This window comes from Vidua macroura, chromosome 1 (assembly GCF_024509145.1).
Source record: "Vidua macroura isolate BioBank_ID:100142 chromosome 1, ASM2450914v1, whole genome shotgun sequence".
NCBI classification, from domain to species: Eukaryota; Metazoa; Chordata; class Aves; order Passeriformes; family Viduidae; genus Vidua; species Vidua macroura.
The window spans coordinates 70,094,009-70,099,744 of NC_071571.1; positions in this window are offsets into that span (position 1 = coordinate 70,094,009).

Below are 5,736 nucleotides of genomic sequence, written 5' to 3' on the forward strand. Positions count from 1 at the left end.
TATACCTGGATGAGAGGAATTTCCTCAGGACAGGTCAGTGTTACGTATTCCAGCCCCGCAGAAGCTCAGTGACTGCCCTGAGAGTGAATAGTTGTCATCCTTCTCACCCCACTGCCATATGTGTGCATGGAACTAACAAGACTTAGAGACGAATGACAGTCATAACAAATCCCAGTGCATAAAGAGATTAACTCAGCTGTGTAAGCATACTGGTTCGGTTTATCCCCTGAGCAGATCAAACCATTTAAGATTAAGGTCTTTAGTATGGATAATTACAAGCAATCCTTCATCAGGACAAGCTGTCTTCGCTTTTGCCTGGTGACATTTACAAGCCCCTGCAGTTTCCTTGGTTCTTAGGCTACTTTCAGAGGCTCATCTTTGTTGTGAGTCTCACTGTCTAATTTTCTTTCTGGTAGAAAATGACTGGAGGAGATGGCTGGCTATTCTGTAGGACAAAGAAGTAGCTTGGTCTACTGGTGTAAAAATGTAATTTTTTTTTTCTGATTTCTGCATTTTCTGTGAATCAAAAGAGGCTCCTATCTCGTGTGTCACTATGAGCTTTCAGAGGGAAAGGTCTGCAACTTGTATCCAATTTCATGCTGGTTAAAATACCTTTAAATCTATTCTTCCTCCAGTTACTTACTAAGGCTGAAGGAAACATAACAAATTCTCAGAATGTGTGCTGAAGGGTGAGGTAGAAAGGGTTTGTCATACAGTGTAGGGGTGGGGGAAGAGGTAAGTAGAAAGGTAAATCCAAATGCCCTTCCCAGATGAGAGAAAAGGGAGATGAGGAGATTTATGTACCACCTAGATCTGGGAAAGTTTCAGGTGGGTTAAGTCCATTGTCAGTGTGACAGAAATGGGGAGGTGTCTCTGTAGAAAAGGCTGTCACAGTTGAGCTGTTGCACCGTGTGTCGTCTCCAGCTGCAATCGCAGCTCTGGGGTATAGGAGGCCTGTAAAGTGGCCATTCCTCTCCCAAGTGCCTGGACCATGCAACCCCTTCCACAGGCAGTGTCCTGCCTTCTTTGGCCAGAAGAGAGAAAAATAGTGTGGCAGTTGGGCAGAAATGGCATTGGCAAAAGACCCTTGTCTGTGTGTGTGTTAAATCACTGGCATTGTGAGGGGAGCAGCTCAAGGAGGGTTGCTGTCTGGGCCCACAGGGAAATGGCCCCAGGTAGAGCTGTGAAAGCAGGACTCTGCCAAGGCTGAATGCAGGTGGTGGATGATCTGAGGACAAACAGTGTAAACTCGCAGATTCAAACCCTATTCAACCTACTCAGCTCGCCAGAACACCCAGTCTTCCTAGTAAAGCAGATTTGCACATAATGATGGGCACCTGGGAGAATACAGTATTCCAGTGCAACTATTTCCTCAAATATGTTTTCATAAATTACTGGCTGAAAGGAGAGGAAAAGCTTTGAGCAACCCAGACACAGGCTGCTCAAAGCTTTTTGCTTTTTGGCTTGCTTTTACACACATGAAAGAGTGTTGAGAACAACTGGAGCACTAGTTTTCCTGACCACTCCCATAAAATATTTTTATTTGTCTGATTACTTCTGATGGTTCAGGCTGGAAACTACCTGTTTCTGGCCATTACATAGAGAAGAAAAGAAAAGAAAAAAAAGGAAAAAAAGGAAAAGATGATGTTTAGAAGAGATAGCACTGCTCTGCAGGTGATGTGTTCCTGAGGACAGATTTCCCTTCATTTTTTGACCCCCTTAGTGTTGCACCATCTCTTCACTGTGGTCATCTGGTAGGGTTTCCCTCATATCCAGGTAATGCTCTGCAGGGCATCACTGCTGCACAGTGGGACTTTGTCACCTCTGAGGAACCATCACAGTCCCTGCAGCCAGGCTGCACTGATGGTGCTGCATGGATTTGTTCCTTATAGACCTAAACACCAGGGGAAAAGTTTTCCAAAACTTCTTGGAAGGGACAAAACTGCACAACAGTGAGATTTTCAGTATGCCTATTAAATTGCAAGGAGGAGTGTTCTGACTCGTGGTTGGATAGAAAATACGTATCTGTTATTTTTGTACTTCTGCAGGTTGTAGAAAATCTAGAAAAGACCTAGTCAGTTGTTGACATAGTGGGTCCCTTGAGATCTGCTGGATCATCAGGCAGAAAGACTAATTCCAATTCTCAAGAGGCATTATTTTCACCCGCACATGGGATTGTCCTATCAGGAGCTGCGATCCCATACAAGACACTGGAATCATCAGCATTAGCAGGGATTTAACTCTGGAGTTTTCAAGGACAAGCTCATTTGTCAGGACCATCAAGGCACTAAGAGGCTTTAATGGCCACAATCAGCCTCAGCTGGGGTCTCTCCCACACCCTGGCTCATGGATCCTGGAGCCTAATTTCAGCTCAGCACAGTGCCATCAGTCCCTGCCCCTGCTCCAGCTGTGTTACAGCCATCTCTGTGACTTGTTGGGGTCTCCAGTGATCCAAGTACTGTTGTAGACATTGCTTCCTGAGTCTGTGAACACACTGGCTGATTATTTTTGCCTCATTTATTTTAGCTGCTTCTATGAGGTGAAATATCCTGCTATTTCAGGACTGTTTTGTTGCTTGGGCTCTCATGCCTCTTGGATGTTGATTGCTATGTTTTCATCTTAGGAGAAAAATCTTGTTGCTTCAGCTCCACAAAGAGGTAAGATTTGGGTAGTGGGGAATTGCCAAATTCAGAACAAAGATGTGAAAATACTGGTATTTCTGTGATTTGGTATTGACCTTCCAAATGAGAAAGACTGAATATGGCATGACTTTTGAAGCTGTGAAATGTGGGGAGTGGCAGTATGCGGTTTTGTAGCAGGAGGCCTATTTAGTTAGAATATTAACCAGACACAAAGGAAAGGATGCTTTGTCATAATCAGAACAGATCATAGAAAAAGATCCCAGATACCTTGGCTCAGAGAACATTTCAGACTGAGGAAGAAACTAAAACACAGTATGTAATTATTTTCTTTTCTTGCCTGCAGTTTTCTTACGCTCGCAAAGGATAGTGTCTGTCAACTTAAGCAGTGTCTGCATATCTTTTGTATGTTGATGAATAACTGCATTATAAATCTGACACACCTGCACTTGGGCACTTCAATGGGAGGTGGTTTCATAATTTCAAAGTTTAATATAATCTCCATCTTGTAAATCCAGGCATAATCATGGTATAATTTCTGACCATATTTAGGACATTCTAGACACAGAGACTTGAAATTACTCCAGATACTCTGGTATGAAGGGGGAAACAGCTTGTCCCTTGGAGAAGGCAAGAGTAACATCTAGGAGATAGTTCTTGATTTGTTTATGGAAGGGGTTGTGTGAATCTATTTTGATGAACTCAGTGACCAAGACATCCTTTCCAGTGCTGCATTTAGGTCTCTCAGCTAATGAGAGAGGGGTGTGTGTTGCAACTCCTGTGCACCTCATCATTCAAAATCCAGCAGTATTACTGGTTTATTAAGGAAATTAGTGTGGGTTTTTGTTTCAAGCAGCTTTTATCAAGCATCTCTCTGAGCTCTATAGGCTGCAATGCTTATTATCAGATCACATCTTAGTTCTGGCAGAAGTTAGTGTCTGTACAAAAAGATGAGGAAACTGTGCAAAAGAGAAAGGAAGTGACCTACTTAAGAGTTGTAGAGGAGGGGGAAACCCAGCATAAGTCAATCTGGTCTGCTTTATTTCAATCATAGGCAATACTTCCTCCAGCACAAAGATCACTTCTAGTCTCTGCAGCCTAGAGCCTGTTCTGATCCTGCCTTCCCCCTTCCCTTTTTCCCAGGGGCTGTATTAAGGGGCTGCACTTTCACTAGCTGCTTTTGTGTGTCGAGGAACAAATGAGCATGGTCGGCTGACTCCTATTGCTAATTGGTATGCTAGAAGGGAAACCTAGCATGCTGCAAGGAGCACTTTCTGTAGTCTGTAGAGACTGCAATGAGGAAGGGGTAGGAAAAAATGCTTGGAGGACACTAGGATCCAGTGAAGAAAGCTCTCCCAATTGCTACTTAGCTGTAAAGTGTCCCTGCTTGTACTGGATGATGCTTCCTAACTTTGTTTCCCTGTAGCTCTGTCTCACTGTGTACATGGCTGAGCATGTTTCAGAGGCTTAGGGATTCTTGCTCAATTTCCTGTGTGCCTCCATGCTGAAAGATGGTTTTCATTTATTACTGAACAGTGCTGAAAAATCCATCAGAGAAAAGTGGCATAGTTCACTTAAAGCTGTTCGATCAGTCAGAGGTTAAGTGCTGACTGTTGCTTCTCTTTGGAAACTGGCCTCTGAGGAAGAGGAGTTTTATGTTCAGAGGTCACATATCAAATACTTGCAACAATGTCTGAGTTTTTAATGCAGCATTATTAATTGGTATTATTTAGCAACTATTTTGGAAGGAGTAAAAATCCCTCATATTCCTTAGCTGCTTGTACACTGTTAGTGGCAGCATAGTAACAAAATTGAACAAATGAATTGCTTTGAATTACATGGACTCAGTCCTCTCTGCATTTAAGAGTTTCAGCACAGATTGGCTGCTGTGTGATAAGGGTAGCTAATGGGCAGGGGTTGTACTTGAGTTGTATTTGATCTAAAGTCTCCAAACACTTACTCTCTTAAAATGGGAAAACATAATGTCCTTGTGCATAACTGGATGAGTTCACCTCCTGCTCTTCAAGGAGAGACCACAAGGAGGGGTGCTGCTGCAACCCACAGCCTTTTCCTCCCTGTCTTGTACCTCACCAATCTTATAAAAAATCTCTGCAAGACTGCTGCATTACTGCTGCCTCTGCCCTTGAGGCTGTTAGCTTGCCAGTTTGATGTGAAATTTCTCTTCTGACCTTTCTCTCCTTTGTTTTGCCATGAAAGGTATCAGATCTATGTTATAATACATCACTCTCTTTCATCTTTGTCCCCATTATTTTCCTGCATTTTTTATCTCTTGTGAAAGGTTGCTTTTTAAAAATCAGCTCCATCCTTACTTTTTTTTTTTTTTTTTTTTTTTTTTTTTTTTTTTTTTTTTGTTGTTGTTCTTTTTTTTGAGAAGGGGGAGAGGGGTATGGGGTGGTAGATGAAATGAGCAATCTATTAAGTTAGTATTAGCTTCTCTCTCTTCCATACTTAATGTTTCTGTAAATTTTTAGGTTGAGGAGAACATCAACTTTTCCTTGGACCTCTTGTACACCATTTGCTTTTACATTTCACCTAGTTAACCTTGTACTGAGACTTATAGCTTTGATTTCAATTATAGCTGTCTTAAGAAACAAGACCAGTCTTAATTAAGAGATAATAAGAAGGTAAACAGACTCCCTAGGTAGTTTATCCCAGTAGTTCATCATCCTTATGATTGAATATGTATTCTAATTTGGCATGCCTGGCTGCTGCTTTCAGGCATTGTGTCCTGCTATGTGGTGTTCCACAATATGCTAAAGGACTTGTAGTACTTTAGCCCTTCTGCCGAGGAATCTGAATCCTCTCTGTGACTGAGTTCTGCAAGGGCTGTAGTGAAGGAGTTTGTCTCTAGGTGAGTTCAGATGTGTTTCCTACCATCTACAGTGTCACATGAACTATGTGCACTAGTCTAGAACTGGACTTGATAAGCACCAAAGCTAAAATGACCTTCGTCTCCCAAGTCCTGCATTAAAGATCTAGGACTGCCCCATGCCTAAGTCTTGCTCTAAAATGCTTCATGTTTGTGCTCTGCATCTCTGTTCTTGTTTCAGAAAGTAAGGTCCAGACTTGCTTTAAT